Source organism: Toxotes jaculatrix, chromosome 1 (assembly GCF_017976425.1).
Source record: "Toxotes jaculatrix isolate fToxJac2 chromosome 1, fToxJac2.pri, whole genome shotgun sequence".
In the NCBI taxonomy this organism is placed as follows: Eukaryota; Metazoa; Chordata; class Actinopteri; family Toxotidae; genus Toxotes; species Toxotes jaculatrix.
Window position 1 is genome coordinate 3060550 of NC_054394.1, and position 17516 is coordinate 3078065.

The window sequence follows — 17516 nt, forward strand, 5'->3', positions numbered from 1 at the left end:
TTTTAAAAAGTGCGAACAGAGAAAGAACTGACAACTAGGGAGCAACGTGTGCAACAGACAATATAAAAGTAAATAGCATGGATAAAGAGAGTAACACCATCACTAGAAGTTCAGCCACAGAATAAGGCCTCAGTTCACTCATAATGGAACTACAGCAGCTACAGAATCATTTAAGCAGAATTTATGCTCTGTCCAAACCTCAACATGTCTTCCTCACTCAGTTACTTCAAGCACTGGAACGAGGTCTTAACTGTGTCTTCCCCTCTAGTGTCTTTGACATGGTTTTCAAAACATAGTGAAAGGTTTCTCTACCATCTGTAAACATCTTTTCAGGTTTGCCTTCTTAAATGGCTGTCACTCTGTTCACATTGTTTATAAAGATAAGCAGTTCTACTTCAAGACACAGCCTGTTATACTTAAGACCTTCTCTTCAATTCAGCCCATGACAATGTCTCATTTCAGGTATGTCAATAGCACGTAGCTCAGTAGGAGCAAATTAATCATTATTGTTCAACCTGGTAAACTTGACACATCTATTAGCTTTTCAATGTGGTCACTGCGTTCATCATCACCACTAGATGGAAAATGAAGCAAATATACCCAAAGTGGGTGCATCTTTACAGTGGTCTGAGCTATCTGAGTCGTCTCTCTGCCAGGATTCCTTCCCTTACCCTGTCCACCACGCAATTAAAGAAAAAGAAAAAAAAAGGTACAAAGCCACCTACACTTAAACCTGACCCCAATAACCCCATGTCGCTTGATTCTATCCACACTTGACCGTACGCAGCGCTTAACAGAGGCGAGAATAATTCCTCTGCCGGGAGGCCTCCCTATGTGCAGACGCCAAAAAAACGTAAGAATCTCAAAACTTTTCCTCACCGCACCTACTTCAACCCAGAAAGGTCCTACTCCAGTCTCCCCTTGGAATGGAACTTGGCAGAGAGACAAGCCAGGGTTTGACCTCAAAGTCCAACTCACTCTCCCCGTACAATAAAGCTTCTATCAAAATTTGGCTGGTGATGATGGACAGCAGTGCAACTATGCTCAGGACACAGGCTGAATACTATTTAAAGAAAACAACTCTTATTTTGGAGGATCCCCAATCCATCTACATCAGACCTGCCCGTGTACATCCATCAGTTAATGATGGAAACCTTACTGACCTAACAATGATTTTACTCAATATCAAAAAATGTGATCACAAATGTATCTCAGATGCCAATACAGATTTTAAATGTATTGATAAAACATCATCCATGGGCTGAATAACTGCTTGAGAAAGCCAACATCAGAAACATATCAGAACCAGATCAGAACAGCAATGTTCTATCAATAATTCCATTGAAACCAGTCATCAATCTCCTTGCTCACACCCTACCTTTTTACCTCAACAGTAATCACTTCTATAAACAGCAGACCTATGATGTACATATGTAAATATAAATATTTATATATTATATATTTTTTCTGATATTGGGGTATCTGTATATTCTAAGGAGTGGGTATTGTAGTTATTTTTTATTTGTTGTTTTTGATTTAAATTTAAAAAATGTTTAATCTTACTTCTGTCTTCCAACTCTTCTGCATACTATGTTGCATTTTCTTCATTTAATATTGGGAGTTTGATTATAACTAAAGAATTTCCCTCCAGGAATTAATAAATTTTCTCTAAATCTGACACATATACAAAGAAGATTGTGTTTGTTTCTGAATCGAACAAAAAAGCAAAACCACAGCTGGACAATTCATTCATAACACGTGATCTATGAGCTGAAAAACCAGTTGAGAAAGCCAACATCACAGATCCAGCTGTGTTTGGTTTGCACTTTCCTGAGACCATCTCCTCTTGAGGCATCACAAGTGAAGAGCTGGTAAAACTTCAGTTTCAACAACAGAGTTAATAAATGGTCACAGTCTGTGCTTAATCAGCACTTGAGCTTCACTATGCAGAAAATCAGTCCATCCACCTCCTAGATGCAGCAGACTCACTTCATGCTCGTGTCCTGTAGTTTGAAGAGCAGCTTGCAGACTTGTGCGATGTGGCTGCAACAGTCCATCAGAGGTGAGGTCCGGAGATCAAGGCGGTGTCGAGGGCTTGGTGGATCAGGTCAGGCCACAACAGTCCCCTTTCAGCCTTCCTTAAGGTTGGACATATGAGTCAAAGAAAAAAAAACAATCATTAGTAATAAGTAAAAAGCAAACGGACTAAGGCAAACCTTCAACATGGCCTCAGATCTCACCTTTGGTTGCCACTCTCTCACTTCCTCCTACTCTGGTGTCTGCTGCTTTCACAGACTGCTTAGGAACAGTCCAGTGCATCAATACCTGCAGGGTGGAAAGTCTGCTGGGAGTCTCTGAACTCATCTATCCATCAGTCCTTTAACTCAAAACTTCATCACATTCCAGTTGTATATTGCCTGTGGAACTCCTCCTCAGCATATTCTGCCGTGGTGCTGTGATCTTCGCAAAGCCTTCCACAGAGGCTCAGCAGTAATTAGCAAGTCCAAATGTCCTGATGTACATGGAGACAGTCTGAGAAGACTAATCATATCAACAGGTTGACAGCTCCATGTCTTGGGCTCAGAGACAGAAAAGTCCAAATGTAAAGTATGAAATACAAAAAAAAAAAAAAAAAAAAAAAAACATAAATGATCAAGTACTACAGAGTACAAGGTTTTCTTCATCCCAGTGACAAAGTTAAATAAATTCACAATAACAAAAAATTAGAAAAGAAGGATAACTATGAAAACAAAATAATAAAAAAAACATACACATAAATATGTAAAGTTAAACTGAAATAAATAACATGACAAGTATTTTTGAAAAGTGCTAACAGACAGAGAACTGATAACAAGGGAGCAATGTGTGCAACAGACAATATAAAAGTAAATAGCATGGATAAAGAGAGTAACATCATCACTGGAAGTTCAGCCACAGAATAAGGCCTCAGTTCACTCATAATGGAACTACAGCAGCTACAGAATCATTTAAACAGAATTTATGCTCTGTCCAAACCTCAACATGTCTTCCTCACTCTGTTCCTTCAAGCACTGGAACGAAGCCTTAACTGTGTCTTCCCCTCTAGTGTCTTTGACATGGTTTTCAAAACATAGTGAAAGGTTTCTCTACCATCTGTAAACATCTTTTCAGGTTTGCCTTCTGAAATGGCTGTCACTCTGTTCACATTGTTTATAAAGATAAGCAGTTCTACTTCAAGACAGCCTGTTATACTTAAGACCTTCTCTTCAATTCAGCCCATGACAATGCCTCATTTCAGGTATGTCAATAACACGTAGCTCAGTAGGAGCAAATTAAACATTATTGTTCAACCTGGTAAACTTGACATATCTATTAGGTTTTCACAGTGGTCACTGCGTTCATCATCACCACTAGATGGAAAATGAAGCAAATATACCCAAAGTGGGTGCATCTTTACAGTGGTCTGAGCTATCTGAGTCGTCTCTCTGCCAGGATTCCTTCCCTTACCCTGTCCACCACGCAATAAAAAAAAGGAAAAAAAAAAGGTACAAAGCCACCTACACTTAAACCTGACCCCAATAACCCCTCGTCGCTTGATTCTATCCACACTTAACCGTACGTAGCGCTTAACAGAGGCGAGAATAATTCCTCTGCCGGGAGGCCTCCCTATGTGCAGACGCCAAAAAAACGTAAGAATCTCAAAACTTTTCCTCACCGCACCTACTTCAACCCAGAAAGGTCCTACTCCTGTCTCCCCTTGGAATGAAACTTGGCAGAGAGACAAGCCAGGGTTTGACCTCAAAGTCCAACTCACCCTCCCTGTACAATAAAGCTTCTATCAAAATCTGGCTAGTGATGATGGACAGCAGTGCAACTATGCTCAGGACACAGGCTGAATACTATTTGAAGAAAACAACTCTTATTTTGGAGGATCCCCAATCCATCTACATCAGACCTGCCCGTGTACATCCATCAGTTAATGATGGAAAACTTAGCAACTTACTGACCTAACAATGATTTTACTCAATATCAAAAAATGTGATCACAAATGTATCTCAGATGCCAATACAGATTTTAAATGTATTGATAAAACATCATCCATGGGCTGAATAACTGCTTGAGAAAGCCAACATCAGAAACATATTTACAATCAGATCAGAACAGCAATGTTCTATAAATAATTCAATTTAAACCGGTCGTCAGTCTCCTTGCTCACACTCTACCTTTTAACCTAAACAGCAATCACTTATATAAACAGCAGACCTGTGATGTACATATGTAAATATAAATATGAAGACATGTTTTTATTTTTTCCTGATATTGGGGTGTATGTATGCTTTCAGGGGTGGGTATTGTAGTTTTTTTTTTCTATTTGTTATTTTTAATTTAAATGTATCTAAAACATGTTTTTATCTTACTTCTGTCTTCCAACTCTTCTGCATACTATGTTGCATTTTCTTCATTTAATATTGGGAGTTTGACGGTAACTGAAGAATTTCCCTCCAGGAATTAAAGTTTCTCTGAATCTGACACATACAAAGAAGATTGTGTTTGTTTCTGAACCTAACAAAAAAGCAAAAACACAGCTGGACAATTCATTCATAACACGTGATCTGCTTTCACAGACTTAATATTGGGAGTTTGACTGTGACTAAAGAATTTCCCTCCAGGAATTGATAAAGTTTCTCTGAATCTGACACATATACAAAGAAGATTGTGTTTGTTTCTGAATCTAACAAAAAAGCAAAAACACAGCTGGACAATTCATTCATAACACGTGATCTATGAGCTGAAAAACCACTTGAGAAAGCCAACATCACAGATCCAGCTGTTTGGTTTGCACTTTCCTGAGACCATCTCCTCTTGAGGCATCACAAGTGAAGAGCTGGTAAAACTTCAGTTCCAACAACAGAGTTAATAAATGGTCACAGTCTGTGCTTAATCAGCACTTGAGCTTCACTATGCAGAAAATCAGTCCATCCACCTCCTAGATGCAGCAGACTCACTTCATGCTCGTGTCCTGTAGTTTGAAGAGCAGCTTGCAAACTTGTGCGATGTGGTTGCAACAGTCCATCAGAGGTGAGGTCCGGAGATCAAGGCGGTGTCGAGGGCTTGGTGGATCAGGTCAGGCCACAACATTTCCCTTCCAGCCTTCCTTAAGGTTGGACATATGACTTGAAGAGAGAAAAAAAATTATTAGCCATCATTAAAAAGCAAACAGACTAAAGCAAACCTTCAACATGACCTCAGATCTCACCTTTGTTTGCCACTCTCTCACTTCCTCTGACTCTGGTGTCTGCTGCTTTCACAGACTGCTTAGGAACAGTCCAGTGCATCCATGCCTGCAGGGTGGAAAGTCTGCTGGGAGTCTCTGAACTCATCTATCCATCAGTCCTTTAACTCAAAACTTCATCACATTCCAGTTGTATATTGCCTGTGGAACTCCTCCTCAGCATATTCTGCCGTGGTGCTGTGATCTTCGCAAAGCCTTCCACAGAGGCTCAGCAGTAATTAGCAAGTCCAAATGTCCTGATGTACATGGAGACAGTCTGAGAAGACTAATCATATCAACAGGTTGACAGCTCCATGTCTTGGGCTCAGAGACAGAAAAGTCCAAATGTAAAGTATGAAATACAAAACAAAACAAAAAAAAAAAAACTAGTAACAAAGTTAAATAAATTCACAATAAATTCACAATAACAAGAAATTAGAAAAGAAGGATAACTATGAAAACAAAATAATAGAAAAAACATACACATAAATATGTAAAGTTAAACTGAAATAAATAACATGACAAGTATTTTTAAAAAAGTGCGAACAAACAGAGAACTGATAACAAGGGAGCAATGTGTGCAACAGACAATATAAAAGTAAATAGCATGGATAAAGAGAGTAACATCATCACTGGAAGTTCAGCCACAGAATAAGGCCTCAGTTCACTCATAATGGAACTACAGCAGCTACAGAATCATTTAAACAGAATTTATGCTCTGTCCAAACCTCAACATGTCTTCCTCACTCTGTTCCTTCAAGCACTGGAACGAAACCTTAACTGTGTCTTCCCCTCTAGTGTCTTTGACATGGTTTTCAAAACATAGTGAAAGGTTTCTCTACCATCTGTAAACATCTTTTCAGGTTTGCCTTCTGAAATGGCTGTCACTCTGTTCACATTGTTTATAAAGATAAGCAGTTCTACTTCAAGACACAGCCTGTTATACTTAAGACCTTCTCTTCAATTCAGCCCATGACAATGTCTCATTTCAGGTATGTCAATAACACGTAGCTCAGTAGGAGCAAATTAATCATTATTGTTCAACCTGGTAAACTTGACATATCTATTAGCTTTTCACAGTGGTCACTGCGTTCATCATCACCACTAGATGGAAAATGAAGCAAATATACCCAAAGTGGGTGCATCTTTACAGTGGTCTGAGCTATCTGAGTCGTCTCTCTGCCAGGATTCCTTCCCTTACCCTGTCCACCACGCAATAAAAAAAAAAAATACGTACAAAGCCACCTACACTTAAACCTGACCCCAATAACCCCTCGTCGCTTGATTCTATCCACACTTAACCGTACGTAGCGCTTAACAGAGGCGAGAATAATTCCTCTGCCGGGAGGCCTCCCTATGTGCAGACGCCAAAAAAACTTAAGAATCTCAAAACTTTTCCTCACCGCACCTACTTCAACCCAGAAAGGTCCTACTCCTGTCTCCCCTTGGAATGAAACTTGGCAGAGCGAGACGAGCCAGTGTTTGACCTCAAAGTCCAACTCACCCTCCCTGTACAATAAAGCTTCTATCAATATCTGGCTAGTGATGATGGACAGCAGTGCAACTATGCTCAGGACACAGGCTGAATACTATTTAAAAAAAAAAAAAAAAAAAAAAAAAAACTCTTATTTTGGAGGATCCCCAATCCATCTACATGAGACCTGCCCGTGTACATCCATCAGTTAATGATGGAAGACTTAGCAACTTACTGACCTAACAATGATTTTACTCAATATCAAAAAATGTGATCACAAATGTATCTCAGATGCCAATACAGATTTTAAATGTATTGATAAAACATCATCCATGGGCTGAATAACTGCTTGAGAAAGCCAACATCAGAAACACATTTAAAACCAGATCAGAACAGCAATGTTCTATCAATAATTCCATTGAAACCAGTCATCAATCTCCTTGCTCACACCCTACCTTTTAACCTCAACAGTAATCACTTCTATAAACAGCAGACCTATGATGTACATATGTAAATATAAATATTTATATATTATATATTTTTTCTGATATTGGGGTATCTGTATATTCTAAGGAGTGGGTATTGTAGTTATTTTTATTTGTTGTTTTTGATTTAAATTTAAAAAATGTTTAATCTTAGTTCTGTCTTCCAACTCTTCTGCATACTATGTTGCATTTTCTTCATTTAATATTGGGAGTTTGATTGTAACTAAAGAATTTCCCTCCAGGAATTAATAAATTTTCTCTAAATCTGACACATATAAAAAGAAGATTGTGTTTGTTTCTGAATCGAACAAAAAAGCAAAACCACAGCTGGACAATTCATTCATAACACGTGATCTATGAGCTGAAAAACCAGTTGAGAAAGCCAACATCACAGATCCAGCTGTGTTTGGTTTGCACTTTCCTGAGACCATCTCCTCTTGAGGCATCACAAGTGAAGAGCTGGTAAAACTTCAGTTTCAACAACAGAGTTAATAAATGGTCACAGTCTGTGCTTAATCAGCACTTGAGCTTCACTATGCAGAAAATCAGTCCATCCACCTCCTAGATGCAGCAGACTCACTTCATGCTCGTGTCCTGTAGTTTGAAGAGCAGCTTGCAGACTTGTGCGATGTGGCTGCAACAGTCCATCAGAGGTGAGGTCCGGAGATCAAGGCGGTGTCGAGGGCTTGGTGGATCAGGTCAGGCCACAACAGTCCCCTTTCAGCCTTCCTTAAGGTTGGACATATGAGTCAAAGAAAAAAAAACAATCATTAGTAATAAGTAAAAAGCAAACGGACTAAGGCAAACCTTCAACATGGCCTCAGATCTCACCTTTGGTTGCCACTCTCTCACTTCCTCCTACTCTGGTGTCTGCTGCTTTCACAGACTGCTTAGGAACAGTCCAGTGCATCCATACCTGCAGGGTGGAAAGTCTGCTGGGAGTCTCTGAACTCATCTATCCATCAGTCCTTTAACTCAAAACTTCATCACATTCCAGTTGTATATTGCCTGTGGAACTCCTCCTCAGCATATTCTGCCGTGGTGCTGTGATCTTCGCAAAGCCTTCCACAGAGGCTCGGCAGTAATTAGCAAGTCCAAATGTCCTGATGTACATGGAGACAGTCTGAGAAGACTAATCATATCAACAGGTTGACAGCTCCATGTCTTGGGCTCAGAGACAGAAAAGTCCAAATGTAAAGTATGAAATACAAAAAAAAAAAAAAAAACATAAATGATCAAGTACTACAGAGTACAAGGTTTTCTTCATCCCAGTGACAAAGTTAAATAAATTCACAATAACAAAAAATTAGAAAAGAAGGATAACTATGAAAACAAAATAAAAAAAAAAAACATACACATAAATATGTAAAGTTAAACTGAAATAAATAACATGACAAGTATTTTTGAAAAGTGCTAACAGACAGAGAACTGATAACAAGGGAGCAATGTGTGCAACAGACAATGTAAAAGTAAATAGCATGGATAAAGAGAGTAACATCATCACTGGAAGTTCAGCCACAGAATAAGGCCTCAGTTCACTCATAATGGAACTACAGCAGCTACAGAATCATTTAAACAGAATTTATGCTCTGTCCAAACCTCAACATGTCTTCCTCACTCTGTTCCTTCAAGCACTGGAACGAAGCCTTAACTGTGTCTTCCCCTCTAGTGTCTTTGACATGGTTTTCAAAACATAGTGAAAGGTTTCTCTACCATCTGTAAACATCTTTTCAGGTTTGCCTTCTTAAATGGCTGTCACTCTGTTCACATTGTTTATAAAGATAAGCAGTTCTACTTCAAGACAGCCTGTTATACTTAAGACCTTCTCTTCAATTCAGCCCATGACAATGCCTCATTTCAGGTATGTCAATAGCACGTAGCTCAGTAGGAGCAAATTAAACATTATTGTTCAACCTGGTAAACTTGACATATCTATTAGGTTTTCACAGTGGTCACTGCGTTCATCATCACCATGAGATGGAAAATGAAGCAAATATACCCAAAGTGGGTGCATCTTTACAGTGGTCTGAGCTATCTGAATCGTCTCTCTGCCAGGATTCCTTCCCTTACCCTGTCCACCACGCAATAAAAAAAAGGAAAAAAAAAAAGGTACAAAGCCACCTACACTTAAACCTGACCCCAATAACCCCTCGTCGCTTGATTCTATCCACACTTAACCGTACGTAGCGCTTAACAGAGGCGAGAATAATTCCTCTGCCGGGAGGCCTCCCTATGTGCAGACGCCAAAAAAACGTAAGAATCGCAAAACTTTTCCTCACCGCACCTACTTCAACCCAGAAAGGTCCTACTCCTGTCTCCCCTTGGAATGGAACTTGGCAGAGAGACAAGCCAGGGTTTGACCTCAAAGTCCAACTCACTCTCCCCGTACAATAAAGCTTCTATCAAAATTTGGCTGGTGATGATGGACAGCAGTGCAACTATGCTCAGGACACAGGCTGAATACTATTTAAAGAAAACAACTCTTATTTTGGAGGATCCCCAATCCATCTACATCAGACCTGCCCGTGTACATCCATCAGTTAATGATGGAAAACTTAGCAACTTACTGACCTAACAATGATTTTACTCAATATCAAAAAATGTGATCACAAATGTATCTCAGATGCCAATACAGATTTTAAATGTATTGATAAAACATCATCCATGGGCTGAATAACTGCTTGAGAAAGCCAACATCAGAAACACATTTAAAACCAGATCAGAACAGCAATGTTCTATCAATAATTCCATTTAAACCAGTCATCAATCTCCTTGCTCACATTCTACCTTTTTACCTCAACAGTAATCACTTCTATAAACAGCAGACCTATGATGTACATATGTAAATATAAATATGAAGACACATTTTTATTTTTTTCCTGATATTGGGGTGTATGTATATTTTCAGGGGTGGGTATTGTTTTGTTTTTTTTATTCTATTTGTTATTTTTAATTTAAATGTATCTAAAACATGTTTTTATCTTACTTCTGTCTTCCAACTCTTCTGCATACTATGTTGCATTTTCTTCATTTAATATTGGGAGTTTGATTGTAACTAAAGAATTTCCCTCCAGAAATTAAAGTTTCTCTAAATCTGACACATATACAAAGAAGATTGTGTTTGTTTCTGAATCTAACAAAAAAGCAAAAACACAGCTGGAATATTCATTCATAACACGTGATCTATGAGCTGAAAAAACCAGTTGAGAAAGCCAACATCACAGATCCAGCTGTGTTTGGTTTGCACTTTCCTGAGACCATCTCCTCTTGAGGCATCACAAGTGAAGAGCTGGTAAAACTTCAGTTCCAACAACAGAGTTAATAAATGGTCACAGTCTGTGCTTAATCAGCACTTGAGCTTCACTATGCAGAAAATCAGTTCATCCACCTCCTGGATGCAGCAGACTCACTTCCTGGTCGTGTCCTGTAGTTTGAAGAGCAGCTTGCAGACTTGTGCGATGTGGCTGCAACAGTCCATCAGAGGTGAGGTCCGGAGATCAAGGCAGTGTCGAGGGCTTGGTGGATCAGGTCAGGCCACAACATTCTCCTTCCAGCCTTACTTAAGGTTGGACATATGAGTCAAAGAAAAAAAAACAATCATTAGTAATAAGTAAAAAGCAAACAGACTAAAGCAAACCTAAACCAAACCTCAGATCTCACCTTTGGTTGACGCTCTCTCACTTCTTCTGACTCTGGTGTCTTCTGCTTTCACAGACTGTGGTGGAACAGTCCAGTGAATCCATTCCTGCAGGGTGGGAAGTCTGCTGGGAATCTCTGAACTCATCTATCCATCAGTCCATTAACTTGAAACTTCATCACATTCCAGTTGTATATTGCCTGTGGAACTCCTCCTCAGCATGTTCTGCCGTGATGTTGTGATCTTTGCAAACCCTTCCACAGAGGCTCAGCAGTAATTAGTAAGTTCAATGCCCTGACGTACATGAAGACAATCTGTGAAGACACTATTGTCTCCTACTGCACTTTACTAGTCTCCAAAAGTAAGAAATTAAAAAAAAAAAAAAAAAGACATTCAAAACACAAATGATCAAGCACCAGAGTGTACAAGGCTTCCTTCATCCAAGTGACAAAGTTAAATAAACTCTCAAAAACAAAAAGTTTAATAAAAAGGATAACTATAAAAACAAAAGAATAAAAAAAACATAAGAATGTAAAGTCAAACTAAAATAAATAACATGACAAGTATATGAAAAAGGTGCTAAGGGACAGAAAACTGAAAGCATCAGTTGACAACAAGGGAGCAATGTGTGCAAGAGACAATGTAAAAGTAAATAGCATGGATAAAGAGAGTAACATCATCACTGGAAGTTCAGCCACAGAATAAGGCCTCAGTTCACTCATAATGGAACTACAGCAGCTACAGAATCATTTAAACAGAATTTATGCTCTGTCCAAACTTCAACATGTCTTCCTTACTCTGTTCCTTCAAGCACTGGAACGAAGCCTTAACTGTGTCTTCCCCTCTAGTGTCTTTGACATGGTTTTTAAAACAGTGAAAGGTTTCTTTACCATCTGTAAACATCTTTTCAGGTTTGCCTTCTGAAATGGCTGTCACTCTGTTCACATTTGTTTATAAAGATAAGCAGTTCTACTTCAAGACACAGCCTGTTATACTTAAGACCTTCTCTTCAATTCAGCCCATGACAATGTCTCAATTCAAGTATGTCAATGGCACATAAAAATAAATAAATAAATAAATAAATAAAATAAATTAGAAATTTCATTCAAACATTCAGATTCTGACTAAAGTACAGCACCTACTTGGAGGAAACACCATCAGAGCCTAAGAGACAGCCAGCACACCAACATGGCGGTTGTAGATGCCTCCTTGCTCACACTCTTTTACCTCAACAGTAATCACTTCAATATACCGTAGACCTATGACACACATATTCTTGTCTTACTTCAGTTGTATGCTTCATTGAAGCAGAATGCCTTAGCTCCTTGCCCTCACCTGACCTTAACTATCCAATTTGAAAGTTGAAAGGAGGGTCTGACTTATCAAAATGCCTGATTGTTTTTCTTTTTTTTTTTTGCTGCCTGTGTTATGTGCCCTTCCACAAGTTATTTTGTCTTATCTGAAGCATTTTGTCATGTGACATAACTGCTGATATATATCACTGTATATTCTGCCAATCATCTGTGTGCTTTGGAAATTTGGTGTTTAGGTTAATTTTGATCTGCCAGTAAAAATAATTTGGGGTTGGGGGGGGGGGGGTCCCCAAATCATCCCATATAAAGCTAATGGGGAGGGGAGAGGCCAAAATCGACCATATTAGACAGAGAGAAACAGGCCCTAAACAGCCCCAATGCTGGGCCCCCAGATCAACCCCTAGCAGGCTGATTAGAGGGAGGGAGAGAGACAGAGGTGTGGGTGTGAGTCTGTGTGTGTGAGACAGAGAGAGCAGAAGGACAGAGACTGGCACAACAGCCAAGACAAGGTAAAGTAAAGGCACGGTGGCCAAGCAAACATCACATACCAAAACCTCTTGGACAGACAGCAGCCAGGTTGGAAGGATGGACAGGAACAAATTCTGTAGGAGGAAAAGTTATGGCACGGCGGCCAGACATCCCAGCATCAAAGAAATGAAAGTCGCATACCTCGTATAGCCTCTTCTCCAACATGGTCAAAATCGACGAGCAAACAATAATTAAACACACAATAATCAAACAAACAAACAAACAACCGCCCGACCAACAGACTGATAGAAAGAGAGACAACCGATGGCAGCCATACTGGATGGACAGGAACAAATTCTGTAGGAGGAAAAGTTATGGCACGGCAGACAGACATCCCAGCATTAGAGCGCAAGAGAGCACATGAGGGTGAGAGAGAGACAGACGGGCAAACAGTCGGGCGGACAAATAATTATGGCATGGTGGCTGTGTGTGAGACAGAAAAAGAGGGTGAGACAGATTGGCATAGTGGCCGTGTGCGTGTGCGTGTGTGTGTGCGTGTGCGTGTGTGTGTGCGTGTGTGCAAGAGAGACACACGCACAAACACCAGCAGCAGAATAAAAACTTCACTTACAATTAGCTGACTTATTCTCATGCTGATCTGTTTGTGGACCTGAAAGAAGAAGAAGAAGAAGAAGAACCAGCTCAGTCTGAGTCTGCAGGTCAGAGCCAGTTCACCTGTGAAGACAGAGTGGACTGATCCTGTCCAACACTCACACTCTGTAGACATCGGTTCACTGAATATAAACCCATCTGTGTGAAGCTTTATAAAAACACACATCAGGGAATAAGAATTTCTCCTGCTGTGATCGAGCTTATGGAATATTCCTGTCATAGTTATTGATCATATTGGAGACTGTGATGTGTGAGTGAGGATGACTGTGGTGAAGCTGAAAGATGAAGATTTTCAGACTGACTGCAGGTGGTTTACTGATCGGCAGCACGTTCTCTTAACTGAGCAGCGTTTCACAATCTTTAAATATAAGATAAGAGATAAGATAAGATAAACCTTTAATAGTCCCACAATGGGGAAATTGGAAATATTGTTTATTGATTAAATTCTGCTCAACGAGTAAAACGGAAAATCAACACTGATCAAACTGATGGCGGTATTTTACCGTCCGAGCTTCACTCAGAGCGAAGCACCGCCCTCAGGTTCACCCTCACCCAGGCCGCTGCTGCACCTGTGAGCCAAAGCAGCAGGTGCGCTCCACACAACCACAGTGCGCGCGCACTGACCTGCAGTTCTGGACTCTAATATAACTATTAAATGTTTATGTGGGTAAAAACTCTGAGGACTTACAGGCCTGTCTCCACATAACCCGGATGACCTGAGCACGTGGGAGGTGAACTGAGGGTTTACTAACGTGAACTGAGGAGGCCGCTGAGGCCTAATCATCTCTGTGCGGCCGCGCTGTCCCGCGTGTCATATTCAGCCTTTATCTTTACCACATGAACCACATCACGGTCCAGAATTTAAATATGTCAAACCACCAAGACTTAAGAAATATTTACTACAGAACCAGGTGAGCTCCACCTTAAAACATAACCCCAGGTGGCACCAGCGCAACATGCGGCCATAAACTGTGACTGTTTTCTGAACCATGTCGTTGGCGCGCTCGTTGGGGCTCGTCTGAAATCGTGGACTGAAATGTTGTGTGTACTCACTTTTCGTAGAAAGTCCAGAAATCCGTTTCCAAGTCGTCTGTCCAAGGTGAGCGGTGCGATGGAGACACGCGCACTGAGGTTATGTGCGCGGGCGTGAGCAGAAAGCGGCGTCTGTGGCTCACACGGTGGAAAGGCCTCTGTTGCAGCATCTGAAATACAGAGATTCACAGGCTGATTCACCTGGTCTGATACACCTTGTCTGATACACCTGGTCTGTTTCCCTCAGTGTGCTCACACTGTCTCCATACTCACTCAGAAACTCAGTGGAAGTCTGTGTTCCGCGCACACGCGCTCTCCTCTCCTCCAAACCGACGCGGTAATGGCGGGCTTGGTGCACTGCGTGGGGGTCGCAGTGGTACCGTGGTTTAGCTGAACTACGAGCTGAAACCAGCTCCAACACACGGCTCAGCGTCCGATTTTTATCAGGTTACACTTTGACTCAAAGTCCCGGGTCTTCAGTGAAGACTCTTCACCTGATGAACAACAGTATTTCACAGATTTGAATAAACTCACAACCAGTGTCTCCGTGTCTACCTCTTCCTAGCGTCAGCCCGGCCTACACCTGCCCTTTTTAAGTCCCACCCCTCTAACAACCTGGTGGGTCGTCATCTCTGATTGGCTAATGATTGGCCAGTCATAATTGAGCCAGACCATAATATCACAGGTCATGTGTTACGAAACAAAACACAGAAACCAATAGGAGTGTGCGATGCTGCAGAATCTGGTATGATCCAATACCAAGTAAATACAGGGCCAGTACTGCTGATACCCATACCAATATCAATACTTTTATACTCAGAAAAGCAGCTTATCTGCTTTTGTGTAGGGCGGAGCAATGCGTCATAATTTATGAAGTGAATGCAACATGCAAACTTAAAAACTGAAAATTTGAATTTTCATGATCATTGGATGATCTCGTGATTTTCAATTAGTTGATCATGATTATGATCGTAATAAAACACAGGACAAAGATTTTAGGCAAATAAAAATAATTTTTTAGTCAAAATTTTAATTTTACTTTTTCAGTTAAGATTTTTGTTCAGTTTTTTTTTTCAGAAACAATAGCAATATATAAATACAACAATATAACAAAATAACAATATCAACACTATAAAAATATAACAAAAAATTAAATTTGCAAACAAACTTGCATTACACACAATTGTTTGTGAAAAATAAAATCAATAGGGAAAATTAAAAAGTGAAAATAACTGAACAAAAGCAAAAACTACTATTGGCTGTCATTCACGACCTTTGGCTAAGGTCCCCTTTTGGTCCATGTCCCCATGTTTAGAGCCACAGATTTGTAGGTTTTTGTTCAGAAACAATAACATTTTTCCCTTTTATTGCACTTGCTGCAATTGCAATTGCTGACCACTAAATGGGCTACTGTTACTATTTTTATCTATTTTATATTTGACTTTTACTGCAGTTAGTATGACTACTGTTATCACTGCTAATCACAGTAATAATTTGTCTGATCTATGAATGGATCTAATGTGGCTGCACCATGTCAGGACACTGGGATCCTCACAGGACTTTGTTTTCTCTTGTTTTCTTGTAAGCTGATGTTTTGCCTTTGGGAAATTTTCGGAGCACCTCACAGCTGCTCGGCCGATTCGGGCCTGCTATTTATTCAAAAACCAAACATGATATTGGCACACAACTTTCACTGTCAAAGCCACGAGACCTTAAGGAACACAGTGATGTAGTTTTTTTGGCCTTAGTGTCAAAAATGTGGAAAATACGGCAAGTTTAAAAAATAATAATAAAAAGATAATTTTCTGCTTTTCTCCAAAAATCCTCCTCTCGATTTACATTGGAGTCAGTGGAGCAGATGAGAGCGACTCATGTCGGTTAAAGGCAGACTATTCAAAAACCGTAAATCTTACGGATAAAGTAAACACATTATGAGAAAGAAGACAAGTGTGGCTTGTTGGAGAAGTTGGAGAAAATCACTGTTGTAGAGTAAAATTTGAGGCTGTAGTCGTGTGAAAGAAAACATATCTGAGACTTTTTTAAAAGCCTCTACACTCTAGGCTGAAACATTCTGCAATACACACCCATTGTAAACTCTGAATATTTCCAAAACCACTCATGATCATTAAAAGATCACCGTTCCATGTACAACTTAGGAAAAAAGTTGAATACATCTCGAATTCACAGGACTTGTGTCTACATTTTAAAGGTTGAATGGTGTTTCTAGGTGAAAGTATGCCAGAGTAGTTGCTGTTTAAAAAACACTGAAAAATCTTTTGACACTTTTTTGACCTCATCCCATTCATTCTCTATTGGAAATTTTTTTTTCGCGGTTTTTCACGAATTATGTTGTGAAACCTGGACATTCTGGAGAAAAAAATACTAGCACACCGAGTCCGATCGAGCTGCACATTTTGATGTATAATTTGTTGGTGTGCGCTCAACAGTGTTCATACTCGATCTGATAATATCTTATAAAAGTTTTTTTCTGTCAGTGTTATAGGTGATATTTTCTGTTTCAGGACTTTCACACTCACACAGCCCAGTTGGATGTTCTACTATAACTTGCAAGCACTAATTTAACCCCCAGAGTCAGAACCTCAGTCTACTTCACAGTTCCTGAGTAACAAATGACTCTTTTAATGAGGCTGTTAAGAAATTTCCTGACCATTCAAGCACTGAAGTGCTTCAGCTGTCACATATCTGACAATTTCTCTGCAGAAAATCAATAAAACTTTTACTTCCAGAGGTAGAGACACTGACAATAAGTTTACAGGTTTTGTGAACTGATTCCAGCTGGAGGCTACTGTTCAAAAATTTGTGTACATATTTATTGTCAGTGCATTTATATGAAACTGGAGAGAATTGCCCTTGTTTGTATTTCAGGTTTGTTATTTACAATTAATTAATTTATAATTACAAAGAACTCCTTGGCATTGCCAATCTATTTCATTACTCTTGTATTACAACTCTCTGATAAATAATCGTGGAAGTGACTAGTACTGGCTGCATATGTGTAGAAAGTAATGGGTTAAAAAGGGAGTCCTGCTTAACCAGCAAACAGTGATAGCAACAGAGTTTTCTCAGCTCATGCTTGGAGACTAACAATTTAAAGTCCACACCATAACTATTTGGACAGTTAGAGTTTTTTTGTTCTTCAGTACATTCAATTTGAAATTAAACA